The sequence below is a fragment of the Pan paniscus genome, chromosome 1, assembly GCF_029289425.2.
Source record: "Pan paniscus chromosome 1, NHGRI_mPanPan1-v2.0_pri, whole genome shotgun sequence".
NCBI lineage: Eukaryota > Metazoa > Chordata > Mammalia > Primates > Hominidae > Pan > Pan paniscus.
In genome coordinates this window covers 211,922,855-211,943,776 of record NC_073249.2, presented here as the reverse complement: position 1 = coordinate 211,943,776, position 20,922 = coordinate 211,922,855, and the positions used below count along the sequence as shown (strand labels likewise).

Genomic DNA, 20,922 nt, shown 5'->3' with positions numbered 1-20,922 from the left:
CACTCTCTTCATTCCTTTGCCTGCGTGAGTCATCAGTCCTCCCAACAACCCATGTTCGATGGGTAGTGTTAGCCTCAGTTTCCCCATCTATAAAATGGGGATGAGAGAGGTTAAGAAATTCTTCTGGCCGGATGCAGTGGCTCATGCCTGTAATCCCATCACTTTGAGAGGCCAAGGCGGGCGAATCACGAGGTCAGGAGTTTGAGACCAGCCTGACCAACATGGTGAAACCCTGTCCTTACTAAAAATACAAAAATTAGCCAGGCACGGTGGCGCGTGCCTGTAATCCCAGCTACTCAGGAGGCTGAGGCAGGAGAATTGCTTGAATCCGGGAGGCAGAGGTTGCGGTGGGCTGAGATTGCGCCGCGGCACGCCAGCCTGGGCGACAGAGCGAGACTCTGTCTCAAACAAAAAAAGAAAAGAAAAAGAAAATCTTCTACGGCCTTCTAGCTAGTAGGTTTTGGAGCCAAAGCTTGATCCCTTATGAGTCTGTTTTCCAAACTGATTTTCTTCATAGATATTTGGCAGGTACTTCTTTGATTCTGAGGTTCTCAGGGGTGATCACAGCAGAAAAGAGGAAAAGAGTGAAATAGGGAAGAGAGGAGAAAGAGGAGAGGATCTGGAAGTGGGTGTCTTTCAGAGGCCCCTTTCCCTGGAGGCACCAGGAGTTGTTTTTTTGTTTTTGTTTTTGTTTTTTTTTTTTGAGACGGACTCTCGCTCTGTTGCCCAGGCTGGAATGCAGTGGCGCGATCTCTGCTCACTGCAAGCTCCGCCTCCCGGGATCACACCATTCGGCACCAGGAGTTTTAATGCATTCCCCGTCTTCGCTCTGAAAATGTTCCCCGGGAAGAAAGGCTGCCAGGTTGCTCTCTTGGCCACACCAGACAGAAGTTTTTCTTCCCACCTCCTCCCGGTCTCGTCCTCCTTCCTCTGCAGCGCATTGAGCATGCTCCAGCCCCCGGAAATGCCAGTGGTCTCGGCTGCGGCAGAGGCTGTCTTGACGGTAGGGGCAGAGGCTGCACACGCTGATCCTCAGCTTTTAATTAATCCACCCCTCCCTGGCCCCTTCCCAGGAAAGGTCAGAGATGGATTCTGCAGAATGAGGACAGGACTCGGTGTGCGTCAAGCCAGGCTCTTCAGAAGACCTTGCCGAAGACCCCATTAAATTTTGCTTAGAGCATGGCCTCCATCACTGTGCAGGTCTTTATGCCTACCTGGCCATGACAGGGTCAGGACATGACCTTGAAAGTGTGGCAAGAAAATGAAAGCCACGCTGGCCTCCATCCCAGGAGAAGACCTTTGGTGTGAGCAGGGGAGGGTCATCTTCAGAGTTGGCCTCAGAGGCAGTACAGGGCACTCTTGCTCTGCGGTGCCTGAGCTTGGCTCAGTTGAGCACAGGTCCAAGGCGGCTGTGGACACAGGGTCAAGTCTGACACAGGCCTTGACCCTGATTCACCTCACCCCTGCTTGGCTCCCAGGGGAATGCGCTGCTGACCTCAGACTGGGAACTTTTTTTTTTTTTTTTTTGAGTTGGAGTCTCACTCTTGTCGCCTAGGCTAGAGTACAATGGCACAATCTCAGCTCACTGCAACCCTGCCTCCCGAGTTCCAGCGATTCTCCTACCTCAGCCTCCTGAGTAGCTGGGATTACAGGCACCTGCCACCACGCCCGGCTAATTTTTGTATTTTTAGTAGAGACGGGGTTTCACCATGTTGGCCAGACTGGTCTCGAACTCCTGACCTCAAGTGATTCGCCCACTGTGGCCTCCCAAAGTGCTGGGATTACAGGCGGGAGCCACTGTGCCTGGCCGTGAGCTCTTTTTGTAGAGCAGCCCCTGCTCGTGGTCAGTCAGCAAAGGAGGTAGCAGGGCTTTGGGGTATTGAATGCAACACAGGAGAGGGGGTGTGGGGAACAGGGACTGCAGTTTCACTCAGATTTAGCAAAACGTATCGAGCACCTCCGAGAGCCGGCCCTATCCTGAGCATGCCATACGCCTTCTCTTCACATTATCCCCAGAACAACCCCATGACATAGATGGGGTCACCCTGCCTTTACAGTTGGGGAAACTGAGGCTCCAAGATCGTACAGCATGCGAGTCTCAGCATTTGGATTTGAAGCTCTGTGTCTGACACAGATCCATCAATGCTGCACCGGTGCTAGTTTTCCATCAGTAGACATCGTTTTAATGTTACTAAAATATTACTAGAATCCCACTCATTCATTCAACAGATACTTGTTGAAGTCCTACTGTTTGCCAGACATTATTCTGGGCACTTGGGGTTTATCTGTGAGCATGTTAGGAATAACGCTCAAAATCCTAAGGAAACTGAACACTCAAACAAAGGATTCTTAGCAAAGCAATTGTACTTCTGTGCAGAGGGGTACCTCCTTGGCCAGTTGCCATGAGAGCACACCTGAACAAAGGGGCACGAGAGCCTTTATTCCTGATGCAAGTCCTGCCCCTGTACCCTTTCCCCACTGGCCGGGGTCATACAATCTAAACTAATCCCAGTTGACTGAACATTTGATTTTTTTTTAGATAGGGTGGGCACGTAAAAGAAAGTGGAGAGGAAGGGGAAGGGGTGTCTGTAATGAGCTAGAAAGTTAGTCCTCTTTCCAAATAAGGAAAGGAATGTGAGCTGGTACTGATAACGCTTGGTACTGTGGCATGCCTGGGCATTTAACAAAGGCAAGAAGGAAAAAAGGAGAAGAAAAGGGGGGGGTGGTACAATGAATTAAAGAATAAAAGATTGATCAGATTATTTGAAGAGAAACCTCATCATATCCCACAGCAGAATTGACAAAGATCCATTTCTTGTGGAGATTACATTCTAGAAGGGTGCACCGGTTACTACTGCTGTGTAACACACTGCCTGTAAATCTTAGTGGCATAAAGCAACCACCGTTTTTCTTACATCTCATGATCTTGTGAATCAGGGATTTGGCAGGGCTCAGCTAGGCGATTCTTACGTTCTCTGTGGTGTCAGTAGGGGGTACTTCCATGCTATTCCTCTGGACGACCCAAGATGGCTTCACTCACATATCTGGTGCCATGGCAGGATGGCTGGGCTTAGCTGGGTCCGGCAACCACATGCCCATTTGCAGCCCCTTCAGCATAGTAGTCAGACTTTGTACATGGACGCTAAGGGCTCCCACAGAGAGGGCTCCAGGAAACCAAGTGCAAGCTGCCAGGCTTCTTATGACCTAGTCCTAGGAGTCACTTAGCATCACTTCTGCCACATTCTGTTGGTGACAGGCCAGCCAGACCCCACACTATAAAAGGCATGTGGCATGGGACATGCATTTGTGTCCAGCTTTGCAAAAATACCATCTGCCATGGAGGGAAGGGAAAAGGCAAACAAACAATATAGCAAAAAGTAAATGTATGCTGTTTTAGGGGATTGTAGGTACTATATGGAAATGAAGATTTTAAAGTAGGGTAAGATCAGACCCAGCTGTTCCACTCCTGAGTGTTTACTCACCTAGGAAATACACATCCATACAAAGACTTGTACATACGTGGTTTTAGCAGCTTATTTTTAATAGCCAAAAACTGGAATCGGCCCAAAGGCTCATCAACAGATAAAAAAATAAACAAACTGGTAATATTGTACAATGGAATCCTACTCAGTAATAAAGCAACAAACTGGGTACATATAACAACATAGAGAGATCTCAATTCTACTGAGTGACAGAGTCCAGGGGAAAAATGTATATAGGATATGATTCCATTTAAGGAGACTAGAAAATGCATGCTAATCTACAGGGACAGAAAGCTCCTGTAGGAACGTGGGCTTATTGCAGAGGGTAGGCAGAAACTGGGTGACGGGTATTTTCACCGTCTTGATTGTGGTGATAGTTTTGCAGGTGTGTACATATATCAGAGAATGTCAAATGGCACATGTTAAATATGTACAGTTTATTGTATTTTATTTAAAACCAATAAAGCTGTTTTTAGAAGGAAGTAAGGTGGATTTGGAGTCCTGCGGATAGAGCATTGTAGGGCAAGGAGCATTTTAGAACCCTGTAAGTCACATCAGTGGGGTGGCCTCTGGCTTTGCCTTCTTTCCCTGTGTGCTGGCCTCAGCAGGTCACAGAGGGGACCTGGCCCCAGATGGGCAGAGTCCTCGAAGACAGGCAGACTGTGCCAGCCAGCTCCTGGGTGAGGGAAAGAGCAGAGAGTCTGCAGAGCTCCAATACCCAGGGCTCCTGGGCTCGCATTCCAGGAACAGGCAGAGACCAGCAAGGTCCAAAGCTGGATGTGCTGTGGCTTGAGCTCCCGCCCAACTTTTTAAATAGGTCTGACCACCTGGCCCAGCTAGAGGCTGAGACATAAGCTCCTGATAGCCAGGCAGGCTGGACAGGCCTTCATGCCTGGAGCCTGATGTTGGAGCAGAAGGAGAGGCATTTTTCTTGGCACCCAGCTAAAAATTCAGACCAGCTTAGAGAGGAACGTTCTAATTTCAGCTTAGGGCCTGGTGCTATGGCTGAGAAAAGACCAAGGTTAAAATTCAATGTCTCCATGAATATAATATTTTTAAAAATAATCTTTAGATTTAAGGTATATATAATTAATAAAGTTTTTATATATTTATGGAATATTTGTATAGTCCAGGCATGCATGGAATATAAATTCCACAGATTTCCTCCCAGCAGCCCTGTGAGTTGTTTTTCCCATTTTGCACATGAAAAGATTGAGGCCCAGAGACCTGACCTACTGGGAGGTGGAAATTAAAGCAAAGAAAGTGGCCGGGCACAGTGGCTCACGCCTGTAATCCCAGTACTTCGGGAGGCCGAGATGGGCGGATCATGAGGTCAGGAGATCAAGACCATCCTGGCTAACATGGTGAAACCCCGTCTCTACTAAAAATACAAAAAAATTAACTGGGCGTAGTGGCGGGCGCCTATAGTCCCAGCTACTCGGGAGGCTGAGGCAGGAGAAAGGCGTGAACCCGGGAGGTGGAGCTTGCAGTGAACCGAGATCATGCCACTGCACTCCAGCCTGGGCGACTGAGCGAGACTCCGTCTCAAAAAAAAAAAAAACAAAAAGCAAAGAAAGTACACTCAGCTCTCAGACCTGCGCGGTGAGCCCGCACACTGCACAGCCGCACACTGCACAGCCGCACACTGCAAGCCTGTTGCTGTTGGTTTTGGACGTGGCTAACAGTTTTTTATTTTATATTCTTTCATTTATTTGAGACAAGGTCTCATTCCTATCACCCAGGCTGGAGTGCAGTGGCATAATCTCGGCTCACTGCAGCCTCAACTTCCTGGACTCAGATGATTCTCCCATCTCAGCCTCCTGAGTAGCTGGGACTACTCAGAACAGCACGTCATCAGGCCACGCCTACTGCGGAGGCCAGTCACTCTTGCCCCGGCCACAAGAAGGACCGCAGGACTTAGGCCTGAGTGCTCACCCGGCAGCACAGACCTTGGCAGCCCCTGAATTCCGGAGGAACTGCTCACTCACAGGCTCTGGACCATGACGACCCAGAACATGGTTCAGACTCAGGCCCTTCCGGCAGAGCACATTGCCCGAGGGAAGAAAGTGGTCTTAGCGTGAACCCATGGGTTCCAGCAGAAATGCGTGAGCCAGATGAGCCCACGCTGCCCAGCCCCAGAGGAGGCCGGGAGGGGCTTCTTGGTTGGTTTGGCTTCTTCGCTGACCTGCGACGAGGCCCAACCAGATGGGCATTGGCCGTCCTGGGACATGGACTCTCCCCCTGGGTGCCCAGCACTGGGCTGAAGAACACACGGCAGGGCGCTCAAAAACTGGGCTCTAGGCAGGGCGCGGTGGCTCACGCCTGTAATCTCAGCACTTTGGGAGGCCGAGGCGAGCAGATCACAAGGTCAAGGAGTTCGAGACCAGTCTGGCCAACGTGGTGAAACCCTGTCTCTACTAAAAATACAAAAAAATTAGCCAGGTGTGGTGGTGGGCGCCTGTAATCCCAGCTACTCGGGAGGCTGAGGCAGGAGGATCACGTGAACCCGGGAGGCAGAGGTTGCAGTGAGCCAAGATCGTGCCACTACACTCCAGCCTGGGCGACAGTGTGAGACTCCATCTCAAATTAAAAACAAACAAACAAACAAACAAAAAACTGGGCTCTGCTGAAGGCATAGGACTGAAAAGGCCATGGAGTCCTCGGGGCGGTGATTCCCCTGGGAGGGGCTGTGCTTTCCCACTTTGGGCTGGAGGCCCTGAGGGTCAGGACCTGACAGTGTCTGTCTCTGTCCTTCAGCCACAGGATTGCTCCTGTCCCCGCAGCTGGGTGAGTAAGCAAGGCTGGGAAAAGAGGGACGTAGTAGGGACAATTTGCTGGCCAGGACCTCAGGATGGCACTGGGTAGGTGCTCAGGGAGTGGGTGAGGAGCTGAGGGAGCACTCACACCCTCAGGTATGTACCCATGGTTCCATCCCAGATTCCGGAAGGTCAACGTGCCCCGACCCTGCCTTTCTGGTCGTGTGGCCTGTCAGCCCTGTCCTGAGCACTGACCTGTGTCTCCCCATTATGTGGCCACCAGATCCATCTGTGGAATGCACCTCTGTGGTGAGTGTCGCGCTCTGCTGCCTCTGAGTCAGCTGGAGAATTCATGTGCCCGCCGAGGTCGGCAATGGGTGGCATCAGTGGAGAGAGAGGAAAGGCACACCCCTTTTTTCTTCCCTGTAGTTCGGGTGACTGCAGATTGCGGGAGACTCACTTCCTTCAGGTGCAGAATGGGCTGGGACGGCCCTGGGTGGCGCCCAGGGGAGAGGTCCACCAGGTGGCTCTGGCCAGGTCTGCCCACGAAGCCAAGCAGTTTTCTGGTGGGAGCTCCCAGCCTCTCACTCGCTTGCCTGGGCAGGGCTGACTGTTGGCCGTTGTCTCTTAAGCCTTGCACCTGCTGTGGGGTGCACGTCTTTTTTTTTTTTTTTTTTTTTTTTGAGGTGGAGTTTCGCTCTTGTTGCCCAGGCTGGAGTGCAATGGCACGATCTCGGCTCACTGCACCTCCACCTCCCGGGTTCAAGCGATTCTCCTGCCTCCGCCTCCCGAGTAGCTGGGATTACAGGCATGTGCCACCAAGCCCTGCTATGGGGTCCATATATTGAGGGCAGAGTTTCTGGTCCAGGCGAACGCTCTCTCCCCGTGGCCTTCCTCACGTCCTCCCATTCCCAGCTGGGGCTGGTTCTTGCTAAAGACCTCTTTCTTTCCTTGGGCACATGCTTGCTGGCAGGGCCTGAATCAGAGCTTTTCTTCAAGGTCTTCATGGCTCAGATGGGTGAGCAACTTCAGCCCAGCCTTTTCGAGCTGCCAAAGACGGTGGATGTGGTTTGGGAGCAACACTCTTAAGAGATCTGTTAGAGCCACTGGGACGAGATGAAGAGCAGAGTCCGGCTGGCTGTGTTCTACGGAGCATCTGGATTGTCAAAAGCATCCGGCAGCTTGAGGGATGTGATGGTGGGGAGGAGGGTCGACATGTGGTCTTGTTGATGGGACTGTTGTGTCCTTCTTCAGATGAGAAGGTGGTCAACAGTAGGCCCCACATTTTACCTTTTTGGGGATCTTGCAGACCGACCTGGGAGGCCCCTGAGGCAGTCTTCTTCTTTGTTCGTTTCTCTTAATCTGATAGAGGTTCTTCTTCCCACTCTTCTGGAAATTCAGGTCCCCACCCCTGGGCTGCAGAGGGCAGTTTCGTGTTGGTCACTACTGGCCACCGAGCGCATCTCAGGCTCTGTGTGCTATGGGGGCTGAGTGTGTGGGTGTGGTCTTGCTCTCCTGGAAGATGGGGGGCTTTGCCAGGCAGAGGCAGTCTTTCTGAGCTGCTCCTAGAAGGGGGTCTGATGCCCAGCCATAGCCGCCTCTGCTGCTATTCAGAGTCTGTTAGGAGTAAACGGGGAAGACAGTGAATAATTTGGGGATAGGAGCTACAGGAAGAGGGCAGTGGGAGGGAGGTTTTGGGGTATTTTTTGAGACGGAGTCTTGCTCTGTCACCTAGGCTGGAGTGCAATGGCGCAATCTCGGCTCACTGCAATCTCCATCTCCCGGGTTCAAGAGATTCTCCTGCCTCAGCCTCCTGAGCAGCTGGGATTACAGGCGCCTGCCACCATGCCCAGCTAATTTTTGTATTTTTAGTACAGACAGTGTTCACCATGTCGGCCAGGCTGGTCTCGAACTCCTAATCTCAGGTGATCCACCTGAGGTAATCCCAGCACTTTGGGAGGCCAAGGCGAGCGGATCACGAGGTGAGGAGTTCAAGACCAGCCTGACCAACGTGTGAAACCCCGTCTCTACTAAAAATGCAAAAATCTGCTGGGCATGGTGGTGGGCGCCTGTAATCCCAGCTACTCAGGAGGCTGAGGCAGAAGAATTGCTTGAACCCAGGAGGTAGAGGTTGCAGTGAGCCGAGATCGCGCCACTGCATTCCAGCCTGGGTGACAGAGGGAGACTTCCTCTCAAAAAAAATAAATAAATAAGGACAAATATAAAGTGAGCCCAGCATGCTGGGCCCTGCAATCAATTGATCGTGAGGTATTCCTGAGCTCATGCTGTGTCCTGGAGCTATGGGTCCCTCTCCCCGCCAACGCACCTGGTCTTTTTCTGGAATTCAAGCAGGTGGCTCAGAGACCACCACATGCAAAGCCCATCCTTGGGGGCAAAGGCTTCCAAGGATGGGGAGGCCTCCATGGGCTTGGGTGGGTAAGCTCAGGGGAAGGGGCCCTGAGGACTTGTGGAGAGGCAATAATGATGTGATAGACATTGGAACTGATGTTCCTGAGTTCAAATCCTGCCTCCTCTTGAACTTGGACAAGTTGCTGAACTTGTGTGTCCCCACTGGTATTACGGGATTATAATAGTACCTACCCCTTGGTTGTGAAGATTAAATGAGCTGATTCATAGAGTTTAGAACAGTAAGTACCTATTTATTTTTTATTTTTTTAATTTATTTACTTTTGAGACAGAGTCTCGCTCTGTTGCCCAGGCTGGAGTATAGTGGCGCAGTCTCGGCGCACTGCAATCTCCGCCTCCTGGATTCAAGCAGTTCTCCTGTCTCAGCCTCCTGAGTAGCTGGGACTACAGTTGCAAGCCACCACACCTGGCTAATTTTTGTATTTTTAGTAGAGATGGGGTTTCACCATATTGGTCTGGCTGGTCTCAAACTCCTGACCTCAGGTGATCCGCCCACCTCCACCTCCCAAAGTGCTGGGATTACAGGCATGAGCCACTGTGCCTGGCCGTAAGTACCTATTTATTAAAGACCAGCTGTTTACTGTAAATATTTTACTAAGCTTAGAGTGGCCGTATCATTTTTTGTTTAAACTGGGAGAGTTTTGCAAGAGAAGAGGGCTCTATTAAAAGTTGTGTTGGGAGAGTGGGAGTCAACAGGGATTTCCCGAGACAGACAGGATCTGTAGCCTTGCCCAGTGCTCAGGATCTGAGTAGGCAGGCAGGTGTGTCAGGCAGGCATCCCAGGTCAGGGGATGGCATAGGCAAAAGTGTGCAGGCTGGACGTTCGTGCTACGCTCAGGTGACCATGAGGCAGCCTTGGGGCCCACCTGCCCCCTGGACAGGAATAGGAACATCTGTCCATCTGCACCCCGACTCCTTGACCCAGAAACACATCCTCGACTCTGCTTCAGGCTCATCTGCATAGTCCAAGACCGTCTGCCTGTTCAGCATCGTGATTTGCGAGGACACAACAGGCCCCATTCTGTTTTTTATGGACCTGAAAAAGACATGATCTTTACCATGACAGAGAGGCAGGGGGTGTCTCGGAAACCATTCCGATGCCATGATAGACGGCAGGAAGCCGAGGCAGAGAAGGAAGTGGTTAAATCGTGGAGCACATCCTCAGTTGACACCAAAGGAACAATGCTTTCAGATCGAGGCCTCAGGAGGAAAAATGAGGGAGGCAGGAGGGGGAGGTGGGGTGGCTGGAGGAGGCTGGTGGCTCCTAGACTGCGTGTCTTCTGTGTGAGCCCCTGCAAGAGCATGTGACGCCCTGACAAGGCGGCGTATCCAGGCAACCGCCATTACTCATCCCCATGGCCACTGGGTCTTCCAGTGGAGCACCGTGCTCCTGGGGGTCAGGGCTCCCCAGAGGGACAGGGCAGCCTCCTCTGCAGAACAGCGGGGCCTGAGAGATGCCAGGAAAACGTGCTTGCTCCAAGAAGGGAGGGGAGAGTAGTTAGGAACTGGAGGCCCAGCCTTGCCGGGAAAGTGGTGTGCCACAGCATAGCTGGGAGCTGGGGCCTAGCTCCCAACCCTGAATGCCTAGTGGGGTTTCTCGCTTTTTGCTGTCTCTGTTCCTAAAACGGATTTTTAAATTTCAAGTGCGTGCTTGACCCAGTAGCACAGTTCTGTGCATTAAAGACCTTAGCCCATGAAGCATAGACCAGTCTTGTGTGTTTTGTAAATCCATGTTTTCTAGGTATTAACAGAACTCCCACTAGCTTATATGGAGTTTTTATGCAAATTGGAAAAAGGTACCCACTCTGTGTAGACAGATAAGGAAAAGGTGCTCTTCTATCATTGAACACAGTCCTATGCAACCCCATAGCCTGGTGATCAGGCAGTGGTATCTGCATGCAACCCCATCTCTGGGGGGTTATAGCCCTGTGGCAGGTTTGCTGCGGAAGCAGAGAGATACCTCCTCCAGGTTGCCGCAGCCCTGCGCTAAGCTGCACAATATGACAAACACAATACTGGCTGCATTTCAGCTTCCACCTAACTCATCTATCAGGCACTTTTGGGCAGTGCACAAGCTGTGCGACTGTCCATGGCAGCCCTGGGTATAAGTCACGGTCATCCTTGCTGGTTGTGGTTGGCATAAGGAGCAATACCCTCTGGATTTCATCTTAAAAGAATTTAAGGAAGAGAAAGGGGATGCAGTGCCTTTTCAACACACCCTGAGTTTGTTCAAACTAAAGACATGACCATGCCCCAGGTATAGCGTGCCATCCAGGGCACCTTTCTCACTTGGAGAAAGTGAGAGGTGAAGCACCTGTTAGGAGGGACTTACCCTGGCCTGTCAGCTGTGGTCTAAATGAGGCTGTCCCCTGCATGGAGTTAACGTTTGCCTGGAGAGCCTGTGTGCCAGGCTGTCTGCATACGTGGTGGCATTTGATCCTCACAGCAGACCGGTGAGATGGGTCCTGTTATCATGCCGACTTTCCAGTTGAGGTCACTGAGGCTCAGGGCTGGAAGGAACTTGCAGCAGACACACGGCTGGCAAGTGGAGGAGCCGGGTCAGCACTGCAGCCATTCCAGCCCGCGATCCACACGCCTGACCACTGTACCTTAAAGACCAAACCCCTGTCTGTTGACACCTGAAGTTTCTCTGAGCCTTTAAAACGTGGCCTTTGGGTGGATGTGGGCGGGCTTGGGCATGGGACAGGGCATGGGACAGTGGTTCCCCACATGTTCCCTCTGAACTGGGGCCGCTGTTCTCAGCACCTGAGATTTTTTTTTCTTTTTTTTTTTGAGACGGAGTGACACTCTGTCACCCAGTCTGGAGTGCAGTGGTGCAATCTCAGCTCACTGCAACCTCTGCCTCCCAGGTTCAGGCAATTCTCCTGCCTCAGCCTCCCCAGCAGCTGGGACTACAGGCATGCGCCACCACGCCCAGCTAATATTGTATTTAGTAGAGATGCGGTTTCACCATATTGGCTGTTCTGGTCTCGAACTCCTAACTTTGTAATCCACCCACCTTGGCCTCCCAAAGTGCTGGGATTACAGGCGTGAGCCACTGTGCCTGGCCAGCACCTGAGATCTTGAAAGGGATCCAGGCCCCTGTGTCAGCCAGGAGCCAGTGACCGGTGTTGTCAGGGAAGACCAGAGGCCTAGTGCTGGATCTTCCCACTGCCTGAATTTCCAGATATCTTCCTGTGGCCCAAGAGCCTGCCATGCGAAGCGCAGGTGCTGACCTAGGAGACAGAGGTCCCCATTAGTAAAGGTAGCCCGCACAGGCATCCTCTGGCTGGAACCTCTCCACCTCCTCCTTGGAGCAATGTTGAGGGTTGAGGGAGCTGCTGGCCCCGCAGCAGAGGCCCTGCAGCTTGTCCTTGATCATGACAGCAAAAGGCTAACAAATCGCTTTTGCCTGCTGAAGGCAGCAGGGGGGCTTTTTATTCCAGAAATGAGAAGGGCATGCCTCTGAGGTTTCTCCAGAGACCCAAAGCACCCCTTCACCCATCCGCAGTGCCAGAGTTTCATCTGAGTATTGTCTGCCTGCATTGTTCACACCAGGGTTCATGGGCGGGGTAAGGCTGTACACCCCCTACCTCCACCCCGGCAGGGATACTCAGCTTAGCACCTTCAGGATGGGCCCTGGACTTGACACTAGAGCCGGAGCCTTGGTCCTAGGATTGGAAGTGGGCGCAGTAGATTCAGGCAGTCATTGAAAACGCAAATTAAAACAACCCTGAGATATCGTTGCTCACCTATCAGGTTGACAAAACCCCTAAAGTACACCAGCCGGCTCAGCTGGCAAGCCTGCAGGAAAATAGCGCCCTCACCTGTGGTCGGTGGAAATGCAAAGTGACGTGACCCCTGTCGGGGGAAGTCTAGTTCCATGGAACAAAATCACATATGCATTTACCCTTTGACTCATCAGTGCTACTTCTAGGGATGTACCTTGAGGATAAAGCTGCACAAATATGAAACAAGTCACTGCACAGTCTTTGTAGGATACATTCTAAAGCCTAAGAGAGGCCGGGCATGGTGGCTCATACCTGTAATCCCAGCACCTTGGGAGGCTGAGGCAGGTGGATCACCTAAGGTCAGGAGTTTGAGACCAGCCTGGCCAACATGGTGAAACCCTGTCACTACTAAAAATACAAAAATGAGCTGGGCGTGGTGGCACGCTTCTGTAATCCCAACTACTCAGGAGGCTGAGGCAGGAGAATCTCTTGAACCCGGGAGGTGGAGGTTGCAGTGAGCTGAGATCACGCCATTGCACTCCAGCCTGGGCAACAAGAACAAAACTCTGTCCCAAAAATAAATTAATTAAATTAAATTAAATTAATAAAGCCTAAAAGAACGGGAAGCAAATTTTGAAGTTTATATAGATTTGTAGGCAGTGCTTTGGAGTAGTAATTCTGAAATTATTTTGTGATTACGGAGTAGAGCAAATGTGGCTGGGCATAGTGACTCACACCTGTAATCCAAGCACTTTGGGAGGCCGAGGCAGGCAGATCACTTGAAGTCAGGAGTTTGAGACCGGCTTGGCAAAACTCCATCTCTACTAAAAATACAAAATGAGCCAGGCATGGTGGTGCGCACCTATAGTCCCAGCTAGTCGGGAGGCTGAGCATCTACATGGGAGGCTGAGGAATGAGAATCACTTGAACCCAGGAGGCAGAGGTTGCAGTGAGCTGAGATCATGCCACTCCACTCCAGCCTGGGAAACAGGCAAGACTCTGTCTCAAAAAAAGAAAAAAGAAAAACATAGTAGAGCAAATGAGTAAATATATACTGTTAGGTACCAGGGTTCTCTCTGTGGGAAAAGGGCCTTCTCGTATGGAATGGGGGAAGGCGGTGGATTGGAGTTGGGGGCATCATTATGCTCTTTCGATGGTATAAATATGCAATTGACAAGTCATAACCATAGAAAGAAGAGCAAGAAGCCATGTCCCCCTGTAGCAATGCATGCATCTAGTGCCCACATCTCTCTATTTCTTGATGCCAGTCTCCATCAGAAGGAGCCAGGTCTCCTTGGACAAGTGGAGGATGCCAGGCATGAGGCAGTGGAAAGTAAAATGCAACCAGAGCCCCTTGTCCTTCCAGAAAGCAAGAATGCATTCAAAGACAGATGGGTCCAAAAGACCCAGGCACTGGCTGAAAGGGACTCCTGCTGGCAAAGATGGGACAATTGAACATCCAGTAAAATAATAAAAGAAATGGATGATTCAAGGGGGAAAGGAGGGCCTGTAATCCCAGCACTTTGGGAGGCCAAGGTGGGCAGATCACGAGGTCAGGAGTTCAAGACCAGCCTGGCCAATATGATGAAACCTCATCTCTACTACAAATACAAAAATTAGCCAGGCATGGTGGTGCTCACCTGTAGTCCCAGCTACTCAGGAGGCTGAAGCAGAAGAATCGCTTGAACCCAGGAGGCAGAGCTTGCAGTGAGCCAGGATCATGCCACTGCACTCCAGCCTGGGCGACAGAGCAAGACTCTGTCTCAAAAAAAAAAAAAAAAAAAAAAAATGGTGGGGTGGGGAAGGAAGAGAAAAGATGAATGCTGATTAATAAACATAGAGGGACTGGGCCTGGTGGCTCACGCCTATAATCCCAGAACTTTGGTGGGAGGCCGAGGTGGGAGGCCAAGGTGGGAGGATCACTTGAGCCGAGGAGTTTGAGACCAGATTGGGCAACATAGGGAGACCCTGTCTCTATAAAACATTTTTAAAAATTAGCTGGGCATGGTGGCACTCACCTGTGGTCCCACACTCTGAGGGCTGAGGCAGGAGGATGGCTTAAGCCCAGGAGGCCAAGGCTGCAGTGAGCTGAGATCGTGCCACTGCACTCCAGCCTGGGTGACACAGTGAGACCCTGCCTCAAAAATAAATAAATAAACAAACAAAGATGGAATGAAAGAATGAGAAGGTGTTACCAGTAATGGACAGACGGACATTATGGGCTTCCTGATGTGATGCTTTGAGAACACATTACCTGTGGGTTCGTTGGATTGAGGCAGGGCAGCTGACCTGGACTCTTCCAAAACTTCCATGTCATGAAAGACCCACAGAAGTGCCAGGCACGGTGGCCCATGCTTGTAATCCCAGCACTTTGGGAGGCTGAGGCAGGCGGATCATGAGGTCAAGAGTTCAAGACCAGCCTGGCCAACATAGTGAAATCCTCGTCTCTACTAAGAATACAAAAATTAGCTGGGCATGGTGGCACATGCCTGTAATCCCAGCTACTCACGAGGCTGAGGCCGGAAAATCACTTGAACCCAGGAGGCGGAGGCTGCAGTGAGCCGAGATCACGCCACTGCACTCCAGCCTGGGCGACAGAGCCAGACTCTGTCTCAGAAAAAAAAAAAGGATAGGAAGACCCACAGAAGGCAAAGAGAACCTTCTAGATTAAAGGACAATCAGGAGCCAGGAGAGTTGATTGCAACATGTAATCTCATTTGGGATCCTGGATTGGAGGGGTGAAAAAGCCATGAAAACCATTAAGGAGATGTTTGGAGAAGCTTGCATATGGACCTGCGTTCAATGATATTATTAACATCAGTGGGTAGTACAGTAATAAAACACATCACTAGCAGCTTTGAGAACCTGCAGTTCTCAGGGCGGTCCTCCTCCTGAGTGCTTGTCTTCTGGGCTCTGGCAGTTTAACAGCCTCGCTTTTGCAAAACGCCACCTCACCGATATGTGCCTTGCACTGGCCAAGCTCTGGGAACAGATGTTAATCCTTGTTTGCAGAGAGGAAACTTGTGTACAGTGATATTACTTCTCTTTATGAATATTTTAATATTAAGGCAGCAAATCCCAGAAAGTGCTGACCTGCTGCTTTTCTTGGTTGGTGCTTTCCAAGCAGTTCCGCAGTCCTGCCTGGTGCCAGCCTGAGCCAGGGCTGCTAAAGGAGTGTGTGGGCCACTGAGTACGGCTGGTATGGGTCTCTAGCATGACGCCCCCAACCCTCCTTGATGAGGCTCAAAAGAACCAAAAGGGAATAACCTGTCACCTTAATTTGAGGTCACTTCAAGAAAGTGAGGCTCAATTCCAAATCTAAGTCAAAGGGTCAGTTGTTTGTTGGGGTGGAGGGACTCTGATGGAGCTCTGACTGGCTGCCTTCCCTGAGGTTGGCATGGGGGCCATTGGACACCAATCACTGTGCCTGCCCTCACCCACATAATCAGTAGGTTCCCAATAAGCAGTGAATGGTCACTGCTATTTTTCTCTATCCAATTTAATCAAATTCACGGTAGCAGGCACTCTGCCAGGTGTCAGGAACACAGATAGTCATTCCAGAAATATCAATTGACCTCCGATGCATGCCAGGCCAGGGCTGGGCACTGAGGGTATCGAGTCCTGGTGGGCAGAGCAAACTGGGCAGTCTCCTCCAGCCCAGGCAGCGTAGAGGAGAAGCAAGGAATAAATAGGTGAATAGACAGTAAAAAGATGAGATGGTAATACATACTATGAAGGCTTCAAATGGGAAGGCGCAGAAGAGAGTGTGGGGCTGCTTTGCACACGATTGCCAAAGAAGTTCTCTCTGGGCCGGGCACGGTGGCTCACGCCTGTAATCCCAGCACTTTGGGAGGCCGAGGTGGGCAGATCATGAGGTCAGGAGTTCGAGACCAGCCTGGCCAACATGGTGAAACCCCGTCTCTACTAAAGATACTAAAAATTAGCCGAGCATGGTGGCGAGCACCTGTAATCCCAGCTACTCAGGAGGCTGAGGCAGGAGAATCACTTGAACCCGGGAGGTGGAGGTGGCAGTGAGCCGAGATTGTGCCACTGCACTCCAGCCTGGGTGACAGGGCAAGACTCCATCTCAATTAAAAAAAAAAAAGTTCACTCTGGAACAGGAGCCTTTTATCCAAGACTGAAGGGAAGGAGGCCCCTGGAGCTCAGGGGAGGAACCTGCCAGGCAGGGAGAAGGCTGAGGACAGGAATGAGCTTCACGTGTGTTGGGGACCCAGAAGCCATTGTAGCTGGAAAGTGAAGGACGGAGAGGGAGCGGGAGATGAGGGGAGGGGCACTTTCATGCGGGCCTCTGCTGTCCTGGGTAAGGAGTTTGGATTTTGTGATCCACGTGCAAGGATGCAGGGAGGCCACTTGATCAGATTTTATTTTGAAGCAGTCCTCTAGCTGCTGCGTTGAGAATAGATCAGGGGTGTAGGGATACGGGGCCTAGGCCGTTGGACTCTTCTAGCAGGACATGATGGACACTCAGGCCAGGGTGCAGAAGCCACAGGACATGCTGGCAGGTTAGATGGAAACAGAAGAGAGGAGAAAATAGCAGGAGTTGGGCTTGAGCACCAGGTGCAAGTGAGGCCAGCTCCGGCCTGAGGGTACTAGGGAGCCATGGTGGGCTTTAGACAGGGAGTGATGGGATCAAACTGGGGCTTTGGAAGCTGGCCTGGGGTGCAGGGTGGAAGCAGGGAAACCAGTAGTGAGCAGGAAGTCCTGAGCCAAGAAAGGAGGAATATAAAGACAGGAGTGAGGCTCTCCCTTGAGAGGAAGAAGGAGCTGCAGGCAGGGCCTGCTTCCTGCTCACATTTGGTCTCATGCCCCTACCCCAGCCCTGTCTGCACCATCAGCCCCATCTCTTCCTCCTCCCCGGGCTTCCTCCGTCACAGAACGCGCCCCTCCCCTGCGGGCAGCCGGCTGCATTCTCAGGCAGACAGGGAGACCCCAGGGGCATCTCTGTTTTCTCTCCCCACCCTGCTGGCTCAGCCTGAGCAGGACTAGGACTCACTTAAGGAATGAGGGCCGCCTGGCAGCTCCACCCGGCCCAGCCCTGCTGGAGGGAATCGTGATGAAGAACAGGGCAGCTGCACTGAGGGTGATGACGTGCTGCCCTCAGAATTGCTTTTCTTGGCTCTAATTTTCCTGATGCGAGAAAAGCCAGTAACCCCGGGGTACATCCAATAGTCAGGACATGGTGCTGATTGGACTTGAAAAGTCCGTCCAGCCAGCTGTGCTTCTGATTATCCCTATTCTTATCAGTATCTGTTTGGACTGGGGCTCTCACTCCACTGTTGCCCCCCCAGTTTACAAGGATGGTCCTTGGCCTGGGTGGCAGTCAGATGGTCAGATGTGCGGCTCAGCTGCAGGGGCCACTGAATTGTGTCGGGTCATGGAGAGGAGAGGGGCACCCAGCAAAAACCGGCTGCAGGCCACGGCCCTCCAGGGCTTCTCAGCCCTGGCAGCTCTGGGCACACTTACCACTGCATGCGAGACCACCTTCCTCGGCCTGGATTCCTGGGGGAGGTCCTTGCACGTGACCTTGTCTGGTAGCTGCAGTTTGTCCCTCGTTGTGCCACACTTTGCACCACCACCTTCAACAGCTACCTATTGAGGCCCCATCTAGGTGCTGGTGCCATCATGGTTCTGTCTTGACATCTGGGACAGCAGGCTTTCCTGGAGCCTCATGTACCTGCCTTCCCACACAAGCTCGGAGGAGCAGTTTAGCATTTCTCAGTGACTCGGGGTCACCCTGGGAACAGCCATCTTTGTACTTTAGAAAATGGCAGCTGGGCACGGTGGCTCACGCCTGTAATCCCAGCACTTTGGGAGGCCAAGGTAGGTGGATCACTTGAGGTCAGGAGTTCAAGACCAGCCTGGCCAACATAGTGAAACCCTGTCTCTACTAAAATACAAAAAATTAGCCAGGTGTGGTGGTGCACACCTGAAATCCCAGCTACTTGAGAGGCTGAGACAGGAGAATCACTTTAACCTGGGAGCTGGAGGTTGCAGTGAGCTGAGATAGTGCCACTGCACTCCAGCCTGGGTGACAGAGCAAGACTCTGTTTCAAAAAGAGAAAAAAGAAAAAGGACTGTCACTTGTCTGCATCGTCATTGGACCTTCTGTCGGCCTTGATGGAGGCAGTACATTGGAGGGGTTGAGACTGTGGGCTCTGAGTTCAAATCCTGGCTCTGATGCACAGCATCTGCAGGACCTTGGGCCAGCTACTCAGCCCCTCTGTGACTCAGTTGGTTCATCTGCAGTATGGGGGTAGTAGTAGAACCTGCCTGGGATTGACTAAGATCATATGTGTGAAGCGCTCGGGATGGTGGTGGGCTCCCAGGAAGAGCCGGGTGAGTGCTGACCATCCACCTCCTCCCTTGCTACCTGGTCTGTAGCTGCTTGCCTCTGTAGGTTGGAAATCCACAGCTGAGCTACATCAGAAGCGAGCATTGCATGTTAGACGAGAGCAAGTGGTGCTGGCTGCAGAAGGCGCTTTGCATTGGGGCAGAGGAGATAGGCATCGATGTTTAACCAGTAGCTGCCGTGGGCTGGGGTGTGCACACTCTGTCTTGTTTGATACAGCAACTCTATGACATAGGTTTTATCACATTGCCATACAGGTGAAAAACCTGAGGCCGAGAGACATTCAGTAACCTGCTCAAAGCCACACAGCCGCTAATCCAGATGCAAGCCTGTCTCATTCCAAAGTCCAAGGTTGGGATCTCATTCCAAAGTCCAAAGGGAAGGGATCAGCAAACTGTGGCTGGCCCTTGGACCAAAACTGGCTCACCACTTGTTTTTGTTTGTTTGTTTGTTTTTCGTTTTTTTGGGAGACAGGGTCTGGCTCTGTCACCCAAGCTGGAGTGCAGTGGAGCGATCTCCGCTCACTGCAACCTCCACCTCCCAGGCTCAAGCAGTTCTCCCACCTCAGCCTCCCGAGTAGCTAGGACTACAGGCATGTACCACCATTCCCAGCTAATTTTTTGTATTTTGTATGGAGATGGGGTTTTTCCATGTTGCCCAGGCTAGTCTTTAACTCCTGGGCTCAAGCAATCCACCCTCCTTGGCCTCCCAAAGTGTTGTGATGACGGGCATGAGCCATCGCACCCAGCCTACCACCTGTTTTTATAAATAAAGTTTTATTGGAACACAGCCATGCCCATTTGTTTCACATATTTTCTGAGGCTGCTTTTGAGCGACAACAGCAGAGTCATTGCAGCAGAGACCATGAGCCCCTTCAATACTGACTCTCTGGCTCTTCCCAGTAAACCCTTGCCACCCTCCCTGCTCTGGAGCACGCCAGGTCTTGGGGCCAGCTGCTTTCTGCCTGTTACATGTTGTTATGCCCCCTAAAAATTCACATGTTGAAGTCCTAACCCCCAGGACCTCAGAATATGACCTCACTTGAAGGCAGGGTCACTGCCAATGTGATGAATTAAGATGAAGTCGTACTGGAATAGGGTGAGGCCTGATCTAGTTTGCCTGATAAAAATGGATCAGGGGAAATGTAGCCACAGACACCCAGGGAAAACAGCAGGTGGGGATGAAGGCAAAGGTGGGGGTGATGTGTCTGCACACCAAGGAATGCTGGAGATCGCCAGAAGCTACGGGGAGGCCTAGAACAGAGTCTTTCTGCAGCCTCAGAAAGAACCAACCCTTGGCCGGGCGCAGAGGCTGGTGCCTGTAATCCTAGCACTTTGGGAGGCTGAGGCAGGCGGATCACCTGAGATCAGGAGTTCGAGACCAGCCTGGCCAAAATGGCGAAACCCCATCTCTAATAAAAATACAAAAAATTATCCGGGCATGGTGGTGGGCGCCTGTAATCCCAGATACTCGGGGAGGCTGAAGCAGGAGAATCGCTTGAACCCGAGAGGCGGAGGTTACAGTGAGCCTAGATCGCACCACTGCACTCCAGCCTGGTGACAAAGAGAGACTCTGTGTCAAAAAAAAAAAAAAAAAAAAAAAGAAGAAGAAGAAACCAAAACTCACCCAACATGAGGCACCTTGATCTTGGACTCCTGTCCTCCAGAGCTACAAGCCACCCAGCACACAGGACTTTGTCACAGTGGCCCTGTCAGAATAATATCCTCTGCTGTTAGTCTCTTCCGTGTCCTTCCTAGGAGCCCGAGGAATGTGGGTGCAGGAAGTCTCACTCTAGATGCCTGGGATGGCCTCACCCTCAGAACCTTCTAGCTGCTTCTTTTGGATGATCTTCAGGTCCCATGTCCTTTTATTTGGGGGACCATGTGCATGGCCACACATACCCAGGTGCACCTGAGCCCAAGGCTGGAGAGGCCAGGCTGGCCCCAGGGGGATTGGAGCACAGGGATTGATGCTGTGGTGAGCCATCCCTAGAGTCAGCCCTGCAGCAGATTCCGCCCTGGACCGCCAGAGCCTGGTCCCACGTGTCTTAGTCTTAGCTCTTCCCAGGATCCACTGATGCTCTAAACCCCTGACTTCTGGAGAGAGACAGAACATGACAGGTTCTAGCCCTTCGACTGAGGAGTATCTATGAATCA

General features: G+C 51.7%; 1 protein-coding gene across 3 annotated transcripts in view; it reads left to right on the top strand.

Moving 5' to 3' along the window:
* KAZN (kazrin, periplakin interacting protein) overlaps positions 1-20,922 on the top strand; it is a 1,229,740-nt gene that overhangs the window by 1,082,491 nt on the left and 126,327 nt on the right. The window lies entirely within an intron of this gene.